The sequence below is a fragment of the Phyllostomus discolor genome, chromosome 4, assembly GCF_004126475.2.
Source record: "Phyllostomus discolor isolate MPI-MPIP mPhyDis1 chromosome 4, mPhyDis1.pri.v3, whole genome shotgun sequence".
NCBI lineage: Eukaryota > Metazoa > Chordata > Mammalia > Chiroptera > Phyllostomidae > Phyllostomus > Phyllostomus discolor.
Window position 1 is genome coordinate 37,678,583 of NC_040906.2, and position 11,922 is coordinate 37,690,504.

The window sequence follows — 11,922 nt, forward strand, 5'->3', positions numbered from 1 at the left end:
CTAGAATGTACTAACTCATTAACAATTACAAAATATTTTGTGAACATCAAATGCAGATGAAATAGTGGAATAACTGAAATCCAGTCTCTGAGATTTAAGGAAAAGGAAGCCACACATACTATTTTAGATTTTAATATTTTTCCTCTTAAGTTTGTAATTTTGAACAACTTTTAAAATCCCACACCCACGACCCTAAGTTTCTCAAGTGTGAGAAATCCTTTTTAATGAAATATTTTACAGGTCTTTATGTGATTACACTTATAGCCAGTATCTTTTATTGGGAAAATACATTAGAAAAAAGCTATATTGATTCATTGATACTTGTATATTTAAATAAACTTGTATTTTATTAGTCATGGGTTGCTTGTGCTGGTGAAAAGGGGAGCTCTAGCATCAGATTACCTGGTTTCTAATCCCGATCCATCACTTTCTGGGTAACCTCTAGGTATTTCAGTTTCCTAATATTTGAAATGGGGAATATTAGTACTTATGTAATAAGAGTTGGTTTGATGGTTCATTGATATATGACATCATAAGCCCTTAGAAGACGACATGCATTTTTAAAATAACACACATGATTGCACTGAACTCATTTTTTAGTCGACAGGTAATTGTCAGTGGGCTGTATAGTGTAGAGTCAGAGGACAGAGGCTATGTTGCTGGTCTCCATCCTCAGCACAGTGCCTGGCAACTAGTGGATGCCTGAGTGAATGAAATCAGGCTGATCTGGGTTCCCATCCTAGCCGTGCCCTTTATAGTAGCTAGAATGTAAAGTGAGAATAAACTGCATAGGTTTGTGGTGAGAATACAGTGAGATAATGGATGTAAAGTCCTTAGCATAGTGCTGGGTGTGTACTGCATCAGAAATGTTGCTATTAGCAGGAATTCAGACTATGAAACAGAATTCAAGATGTTGTGTAGTCTATATTGGCATATTCAACTATCCATCAGTGTTCTAGCTGGAAAATCCTACCCTGAGAGCAATTTGCAACCACTATTTCCTTACTTCCTCCTCTTCTTCCTGCTAACTAAACCAGAAAAAATAAGTTTCCGAAGCTTCTTTTGATGACTACAGCATGGAAGACACTGTTGGATGGCTACCCAACAGCCATTCTTTCTTGCTTGCTGTCAGAGCTCCATTTGTTTGGAATGAGGAAATGGATTGAAGTTTTGTTTTCAATTCTTCATTATCTCTCTGCGATAGAATATACATCTACACCTCTTGGCATGTGACTTTGTAGCACTTTTCACTGGAGTAGGCAGAGATATATCCTGCCCATTTTGTGTTGAACTTGGCCAGGTAATTTGTTTGTCAAATGGAATGTTATTGGACATGACATGAACAGAGACCTTAAATTTGTTTGTGTGATTTTATCTGGCTTCTTGTACACCTACCATTTGCAATGAGAATAATGTGCCATGGATAGTGAGCAGTGCCAGAATAAGGAAATGTATGGGTGAGACATGAACACACACAGAACCTAGATCCAAGCCCAACTGATGTCAGCCAAATGTGGCAGAGTCATAGGCGACCTATAGGCCCGTAGCTGAGGAACAAATGCTTGCTTGTTCTTATAAACCACTAAGGTTGTTGTGGCGGGGGATGTTGCTTGTTATGGAACATTATCTCAGTAATAGCTGACTAGTATAGGCAGCAGTTTGCCCAGCTCCAGAGGATGATTCAAAAATGATCTAAGACAACCTATTGTTCTTTTTCGTATACTTGATTTCTAGATTCTCCTGGAGCTAGGAGTGGCCATCTATATCTCATTCACATCTTTTTTTTTTCCTGAACTATATACATTACCTGTGAATTTTAAATGGTCTGTATCATACTTCACACCTAAATACAAAGGTGGGCAAAAAAAATCAGTTTACAATTGTTCATACAGTAAATAATACAATAATTAATAAATAATACAAGAATAAATTGTTTCATATACCACTGTAACCCTACTTTTGCCAACCCCTGAATTTCATCATGTGATTCCCAAGAACAAGGGTATGGCCACATGACTACAACTCACCACCTTTAGGAAATTTAAAATTGATATAATCCTGTATCTAAAATTTGTATACATTTAGTTTTCCCCAGGTATCCCAAAAATGTCCTTTAGAGCTTCCCCACCCTCCCCCTACCCCGCTCTAACCCAGGATCCAACCAAGGATCATATATTGCATTCAAATGTTATGTCTTTTAGTCTCCTTCAATCTATAATGATGTCCTAGCTTCATTTTCTCTTGAGATTGCCATTTACAGCCCAGACCAGTTGTTTTGCATAATGTCCTTCAATTTGGACTTGTCTGTGTTCTCACGATTGGACTTAGGTTAAACTTTTTTTTCTTGCAGTACCATTTAAGTGCTACTGCAGATAATAAGTTCTACACCATAGAGCTACAAGCCTGCTGTGATTCTGCTTTTCACCTTGCATCTGTGTTTTGTAAAGAACAAATAAGATGATTACTCAGTGACCCAGGGTGCACTGAAAGCTGGTTTAAGCCTCCATTATATAAATTGGATTCACTCAGAATTCTACTTCACCCTGTGCTACATACAGCTCAGGAATCAGAGGGCTGGCACCTGCTACTGATAATCAGATCTTTTCATTCTATAACTCATACTTTGCATTTTGTTTTGTCTTAAAGGAACTGATTCAAAAAACAGACACAATATATTTGGCAATATAAATGTTTTAACCTCAATATAGAGTTGATTCTTGCTGGATTCATCCCCAAGTGTAATGGAAATAGTTTCCCTGTTCAGGGGGACACATTTTATCTAGGGTGATTAAATTTTCCAGCTAACTTAAGCTTAACATTTATACAAAAATTTATACATCAAGCCCTGGCTGGCGTAGCTCAGTGGATTGAGCGCGGGCTGGGAACCAAAGTGTCCCAGGTTCGATTCCCAGCCAGGGTACATTCCTGTCTCTCTCTCTGTTTCTCTCTCTCTCTCTCTCCCCACCCCTTCCTTCCCTCCCTAAAAATAAATAAATAAAATCTTTAAAAAAAAAATTTATACATCTATGAGGGGCTTTATCATACATGATTGTATTTAATGTTCATAATAACCTGTGTGGTTGTAAGATGACTGGAGCCCAGAGAGGAGATTGGTCCTCATTCCAAGTGAGATTTGCAGTCCATTGCTTGTTGAGACTGGTTTGCAACCATACATATGTCACCTGCCCATCTTCCTGAGAAGAGTGGTTGTTACAGAACTGGTTAATAGAATGATTAGGTTACCAGAGTGAGCAGGCTAATTAAGATCTGCAATCCACAATAACTTTTTTAGGAAGAGGGTCAGCCTTAAAACAAAAATCTCACTTTAATTCATTTTTAAAATTGCATGTTACCTAATAAATTAGGACATTCATTTGCTCATTCAGTTCTCAAACTGTCATATAGAGCTTACTAAATACAGGATGACAAGTTGGACATGATACCTATTAGGATATATGCATATTTGTATGTCCCTATGTTCAGATGTTTCTAAAAAAGATTTCAGATAGCTTGCAGAAATACATATGATTTAACAAAGAACAAAATAAAAAGAAAAAGTAAGCAATTAAGGTGAGAAAAAAAGCCAACAATGAGATTCATATACAACACAATGTGTAAGCTGGGAGATTTTATTTCAAAGGTTGAAGATGCTTGAGTGTAAGCATGTTGCTGTGCCAAGTGGAATGGAGAAAATGAAAATAAAAGAGAGAAGACTGGGAGGTAAGGTAGCTGGAGTGAGGTCCCAAGCAGACTAGAAAGAACAGGGTCAAAACCATGAAAGTAGGAGTGAGAATTAGTCCCTTGTGAAACTCAAAGGATGGGCTTGTATACAAGGATAAAAGAGCAATGGGTTTTAGGAGTCATTGTGGAACACAAAGCAACCAAGCCTTCCTTCCTGGAAGGAAGTGGAGAGCAGCTTCAAATATCCAGTAAAACTGTGTATTCTGAGACTAAAAATCACATACTCAATTTTTTTTTTGGCTACCCAACTGCCTGACTAAAATTCATGGACCGTGCTGCCCCCCGCCCCCCCCCCCCCCCCCCCCCCGTATTGTATAATGTGTACCTCCTCAGTGGTTTCTGAGAGTACTTGGGTCCTGGGAAGTAGACTTGATTACATATGGCAAGCTTGGTCCTTCATTTTCACCTTGACTTTGAATATAAATAAAATCTGTAAACCTTACTTCTCTTATTTTCTTTTCTCCTCCTTCATTCCACAAACATGAGTGCCTCTTATGTGCCATACAGCCTGCCTCCTCATTCCACTTTTTACTTTTTCTCACAGTTGCTGGGGAAGCTGCTGATGAGGAGTTTTGACTTGAATCTGCTCTCCTGGGTAAAGTCTGCAGAGATTCAAGCTAAGGCATCTCAAGCCCAAGAAGGTGCAAGATCTACTCTCTTATTCAGAAATGAAATCTTTTAAGCTTCTGGTTTCTTCTTCTCTCCAGAGTCAAAGGAGGCAGCAGTTAACCAGCAAAGCCACACATATTGTTTTGAATAGGGCCAGTATAACTCTTGGAACATTTGAGAATCACAATTTGAGTCAAGAAAGTGCTTTAGAGGACTATCTAGTGAAACACAGTTTCACTTATTTTAAAGATGGAAAAAATTAAGGCCTAAAATAAACTTAATACAAGCACACAGCTACTAAAAGGGAGAGCTGGAGCTAGTGGTCTTCTGACTCCAGACCAGGGGTCTTTTTGGCCAGAGTCATTGCTTGCCAAAGTGGGCTAATGCACTCAAATTTCACAACTGCAGACAGACAATTCTGAGGGAACAATAAGTTTAAATTTGTCTTCCTAAGTGAGATAGGATATAATAGCAGTATTTCCATTTAAAGTGCTTGTTTTCAGAGCACTTATATTCATCCTTCCGTTAAGGTTGGCGACCACCGAGTAACAAGGATTATCAAAACTTGACATGACAATGGGAGGAACTGGTGCGCTTTCATGTCTGATTATTTCTTTTTGTGAACTATGTGCTCTGATCTCCTAAAGAGTTTCCAAGCTAGAGCTGTGTCATGCCTAGAGATGGGGAACTAAGATAAGCTAGAACTCTGCATATATATACACTTACACATACATACATACATACATACACGAGGTCTGTCCAGAAAGTATCCAGTCATGTACTATGAAAAATAGACGTTTACTGAAAAAGATACAAGATACAAGAAAAATTGTACATAGGACACTGATGTCTCAGTCTCCTTCCAAGTAGGCACCTTGAGACCTCACACAATTCTCCCAGCCTCTCTTCCACTGTTCAAAACACTGCAAAATCCTATGTGGGAATTGTCATCAGCTTCCTGATTATATTTTCCTGAATCTCATCAACAGTCTGAAATCTCTTCCCTTTCCGAAGTGATTTTAGGACTTCTAGACATAATGGAGGCATAGGTAGATACACTTTGCTTCCTCACACAACCAAAAGAAGGACAAAAACAAATTTAAAAGTAAAAAATAACCAGAACTGCCAGAAAATTGAACTGTATGGAAGTCTGACAGCTGAGGAGCTAAAGAAGAAACATTCATCCAGACTGGTACATGGGGTAGAGACAGGCAGCCAGGGCAGAGAGGACTCATGGCAAGGCAGCAGCTGGCACACCGGGCAGTCCCACATTTGCATGTGGATAAACCAGGAGGAACAACTGGGGAGCAAGACAGACCATGCAACCCAGGGTTCCAGTGTAAGGAAATAAAGCCTCGAAACCTCTGACTGAGAAAATCTGTGGGGTTTGCAGCAGTGGGAGAAGCTCCCAGCCTCACAGGAGAGTTCATTGGAGAGACCCACAGAACAGGAGGGTCCTAGAACATACACAAACCCACATACCCAGAAATCAGCACCAGAAGGGTTCAGTTCACTTGTGGGTAGCCAGGGAAGTGACTGAAAGCTGGCCAAGAGCTAGGCAAGCAGCACTGTTCCCTCTTGGACCCCTCCCCCACATACAGTGCCACAATGCAGCAATGCAGATTGCCCTACTCTAGCGAATACCTATGGCTCCACCCCTTACTACGTAACAGGTGCACTGAACAAAAACATATGGCCCAAATGAAAGAACATATCAAAGCTCCAGAAAAAATACAACTAAGTGATGAAGAGATAGCCAACCTATCACATGCAGAGTTCAAAACACTGGTAATCAGGATGCTCACAGAAATGATTCAGTATGGTCACAAAATGGAGGAAGAAGTGAAGGCTATGAAAAGTGAAATAAGGGAAAATGTAGGGGACCCAACAGTGACAGGAAGGAAACTGGGGCTCATATCAATGGTTTGGAGCAGAAGGAAGAGACAAACATTCAACCAGAACAGAGTGAAGAATTAAGAATTCAAAAAATTTAGGAGAGGCTTAGGAATCTCTAGGACAACTTTATATATTCCAACATCCAAATCACAGGGTGCTAGAAGGAGAAGAGGAACAGCAAGACATTGAAAAGTTATTTGAAAAAATAATAAAGGAGAACTTTCCTAATCTGGCAAAGGAAATAGACTTCCAGGAAGTCTAGGAAGCTCAGAGAATCCCAAAGAAGTTGGACTCAAGGAAGCACACACCAAGACACATCAGAATTACATTACCCAAGATTAAAGGTAAGGAGAGAATTTTAAAAAACAACAAGAGAAAAGGAGACAATTACCTACAAAGGATTTCCCAAAAGACTAGCAGCTGATTTCTCAGAAGAAATCTTATAAGCAAGAAGGGTCTGGAAAGTATTTGAAGTCATAAAAGGCAAGGACCTACATCCAAGATTACCCTATCTAGCAAAGCTTTCCTTTGGAATGGAAGGGCAGATATAATGCTTCCCAGATAAGGTCAAATTCAAGGAGTTCATCATCACCCAGCGCTTATTATATGAAATGTTAAAGGGACTTATCTAAGAAAAAGAAGATAAAAAATACGAACAGTAAAATGACAACAAATTCAATACTGTCAACAACCAAACCTAAAACAAAAACAAACTAATCGAACAACTAGAACAGGAACAGAATCACGGAAATTGAGATCACATGGAGGGTTATCAGAGGGGAGGGGGATGGGAGAAAGTGGGGGTAAAGGGAAAAGGTACAGGGAATAAGAAGCATAATTGGTAGGTACAAAATACACAGGGGGAGGTTAAGAATAGTATGGGGAAAGGAGAAGCCAAAGAACTTATAGGTATGACCCATGGACATGAACTAAGGTAGTGGAATGCTAGTGGGAGGTGGGTACAGGGTGGATGGGAATAAAGGGGAGAAAAAATGGGATAACTGTGATAGCATAATCAATAAAATATATTTAAAAAATAAAGAAAAAACAAAGGTGATTTTAGTTTTTGGGAAAAACCAGAAGTTGCAGGGCACCAAATCTGGGCTGTATGGGGGATTGAGTCACCTGGTTGATCTGATGTTTCACCAAAAATTTTTGTACAAGATGTGAAGCATGAACAGGCACAATTGTCATGATGAAGCTGCTGATTCCAGTTGCCCATAAGTGTGGCCGATTTTTGTCATATTATATCTTTCAACTGACGAAGAACATCGAGGTAGTACTCCTTATTAACTGTTTGGCCTGGAGGGGTGTGCTCATGATGGACAACCCCTTCCCAGTCAAACACAGTTAACATGGTCTTGATCTTGCTATGACTTTGCGGTACCTTCTTTGGGTGTGGAGAACCAGGTGACTTTCACTGGGGTGACTGGGCCTTCATTTCCAGATCATAGCCATGGACCCAGCATTCATCTCCAGTTATGACCTTCTTGAGGAAATCTGGTTCATTGGTAGCAGTTTGAATCAAGTCATTAGCAACTGCTCCATAATGTTCCTTCTGCTCTGGTAGCAGAAGCTGCAGAATGAATTTTGCCACAACACATTTCATGCCAAGATCCTGCATCAAAATCTCAGACATAGTAGTTTTTTGAATCCCCAGATTAGCTTCTAGTTCTCGCACTGTCAGTCACCCATCTTTGTGGATTGCAGTCTGTACATGTTCAATATTCTCAGGTGTTCTGCTTGTTTGCAGATCTTCCAGACCATGAATCACTTTCAACAGATTCTTGAAAAGAATGGTTGTGGCACAACCATCTTTGAAGTGTTTGTGCCACACTTTCATTTGCACTGCACTCTTATCATCCTGAAAGCCTTCTGAATCATCAGAATAGTTTCTGTAGAAAAATGTTCAAGCTTAATGCAAAATTCGATGCAAATTTTTTGCTCTACTTGCTCAGTCATTTTGAATGCAACAGCCACAGAGTACACATGCTTGTCTACCACCCTCACTAACTAGTACAGTGAAGTTGTCATTGTTCACACGTGCTCATTCCAGTCCTCTCTAATTTGACTGCCAGGTTACATTGATGTTGCATGAACCATTTTCATTATGTTAACAATGACCTGACTATTTCCGAACAGACCTCGTTGTATACAGGTACCACAAATTTAGTACTTGCAAGACCAGATTTTTGGCACATGGGGTCTGGGGTGTGAGTGGGGGGTCTATCATACACCACTCTGACATCTAACTTCATTTTGTGGTCACAGAGTGTGAGAGCTGGAAGAGATCATTTTGTCCAATCCCACAATTTAGATGAAGCAACTATATAATTCAGAGATTAAGTGGTTTGCTCATGGGTTTAGAAAAACAAAAGCAATTTGAGCAATTTACTCATTGACTATCCCTCTCCTGTTGATTCTATGTTACTCATATCCCCCTCCATGGTATCCTAGTATCAAATTCCAGTTACTTCACTTCTACTTCTCTTTCATCTCAAAGGTAAATTACCTGGGATCCTACATCCTTCCTGGGTCTTATCTTTACCAGTTCATTTAGGAATTTGTGGTGTTACAGAATCTTGTCTTTGATGTAAGAGAATTTTGCCATTTTCATGGCTATCGAGAAGCCTGACAAGTAATAGAGGAAACACACAGTTTTCAGAAGTAGTGGTTCAGATAAAACAGCCTCACAGAAAAATCAGTGCCATCAGTCAGGACTTTATTAATTTAAACCAAATGGTTATGTTTAGCTTACTAGGTTTTTGTTAAAGGCTTCACCATAGTTGTAGTACTAAGATCTGAAATTATTTAATACTTAAGATACATTATCCACAACATTAAAAATATTCTACAACTTTTATACTGGGTATTCATATAAGGAAAAAAATGAAGAAGAGCATTATTGTAGCACATTAACAATGAATCTATTCTAATTAATATACAGTCATTCAATTAGCCTGGAGTTTTCATTAAATTTTTGCATATAATCAAGTGAATAATTTCATACAATATCCACATTTTATATACTTTACCTATTTTTGAAACATAATAGCACAAGGTAGACAATCAAAATCACTTAGATGGGGAGTGAACACTTCATTTACAAATAAGGGTGCTGAAACGCAGCTTGAAGGACATTAGCCAAGTCACAGAGCTCACTAGCTTTTGTCTGCAGCTGGCACCAGCCCTAAGTCAGAGCTGGCTATTGTTTGTTGATCATGATTCCTCCCTAATTACCTCTGTAATACTAACCAGCTGTCTTAAGTGCCTGGGAGAACAATGTGCTATTCTAGAAAGAGCACAGGATTTGGGATTTGACAGAGGGGTTCGTGTCTTAGCCCCACTTCTTGAGAGCCCAGGGGTTGAGATGCTACTTACTCGCTCCCTCTGGAGCCAGTTTCCTAATTTGTGGAGTTAGGGCAAGTACCTGACATGTGGAGTTGTCGTAGAGAAAGTGCGACGTGCGTGAGATGCACAGCATCTAGGTGGTCTAGGTGGATCACCTGTGATCCATCCCCCTGCCAGGCTGAGACTGTGAAGCACAGGCTGCAATAGTGAGAGTAATGGGTTCAGGCCTTGACAGCTAAATTAGAAAAATGAGGGAGTATAGAAGGGGAATGATATTTATGTATTCAATTACAATGATGGGACCAGTTTTCTGTGTAAAAAGAAGAGATAGCATTACAGATCTTCAGAACAGATATCCAGATTTTAAGGAAGAGAGCGGCCATTTTCTCTTTATCTATATAGTTGTCTTTGGGAAGTTTTTTTTATAATGGAGGAGGAATTAGAATAATTTTCCCCCACAAGGCTGTCATGTTTTAGTATGAGTGATCAACTCTTTAGAAAAAGTAATTAAATCTACACTTACAGCAATTGTTCAGATTATACAATAATCACTATTTTAAAAAGACGTGTTTCAACATGGAAAGATAGTCATGAAATTCACTTGTAATTAAGTCAATATGTCCCATTCCCTGGTGGAATGGGGAGGCTGACAAAACCAAAATGAATGCTGGTACAATCCTTTTTGTTTTAACTGAAGTTTCTAAGTTAATCTAGCTTCTAGATTTGTACTCTCCAAAATGGCAGCTACTAGCCACATGTAGCTTCTGAGCACTGGAAATGTGGCTAATCCAAACTGAAATGTGACTTAAGGGTAAAATATACACACACTGGATTTTGAAGATTTAGTACAGAAAAAAATCTGTAATTAATATCATTAAATATCCTGAAAATTGATTATATGTTCATATAGTGTTTTTATATATGGGGTTTAATAAAATAAGTCATTGATAATTTGGGAGTTTAATAAAATAGATTATATGGCATTGTTTTCATCTGATATTTTCTTTGTATTTTAATTACTAGAACATTAAAATTACACAAGGACTTGCACTGGATTTCTGTTGGATACTGCTATTCTAGATACAACTACTGACACACAGGAAATACAGATGGCAGAGGATCATGTCAAAAGCTGTCAAAGTAACCTGTGATGTCAGTGAGAAACTCTGTAGAACAAACTTGGTTTCTTCCATAAACTGTGCACAGAAAGAAAAAAGAGAAAGACAGAAGAAAATGTAGATTAAATGAGACTTAAGAGAATTCTACTTCTGGAATGGCAGTATGAGTTCTGTGGGCATGTTCCTCATAACAACCATAATTAGTAAAACAATTTTTTTAAACAACCAACCATTTTAAGTCTCCAGAAATTGTTTTAAGGGTATATACACGACAAATGAAGAAACATGTAATAAAAAAATCAGATAAATTTCAGCAAGAACAATGAGAATCCGTAGCACTCAAGCCACAAGTTGTCCTCTTCTCTCTACCCAGCATGAGAGACGCTCCACTCTGAGCAGCTTTGGCCAACAAGATAGGCCTACCCCTCCCCTGCCCCTCAGCTCATGGAATAGGGAGTGTCAGCATTTCTCACCGCCCTGGCTCCGTGCTGAAGAGGTTAAATGCCAGGTGAGTGTAGCTGAGAGGCTGGGGTCTCTCTTCCTCCAAGCCCACATAGAATGAAGCCTCTTCTACTTCATGTTCAGTAGGCTGTGAATACTGGAATCTTGGTCACCCTTGCCTCATAGAGTAGAGGTTCTAGGCCAGGTGAAACAAGCAAAAGACCAGAGGCTATTGTCTCTGCCCAGTTTCTAAAGGGTGTCACTCCGTGAGAAGTGCCTGCCTCCAGAACTGCAGGCGGTTCTGCAGTGGCTGAGAGATTTTGCTCAGGGGCAACAGACAGTCCATAAGAATAGAGAGCTCTGGCGTTACCTGAAATAGACTGCAGTTCAAGCCTACAGATATTCTTGAAAACAATGGAGAGTTTGGTGGTAAAGTTAGTAGCTCCCTTGGAGCAATAAGCTAAACTACAAACCAGCTAGTTCACCAGAAAGAACCAGGAAAATAGACAGCTGAGAATCCTTCCTTAGTCAGCATAAATCTTAAAGACTGGCCTCAAAAACTAACTCTGTAAAGGTACTTACATTTAATAGATCAGACCATGGAATAATTTATGCCCCATATAATGAAAATACTGTGAAATTGCACAGCTGATTTGTAAAAGTCTTGTGGTACTTCAAAAGGTTAAACACAGAGTTACTTACCAAGTGACTCAGTGATCCTACTGGTAGGTAGAAAAGAAAACAATACTCAAGAGAAAAGGAAACA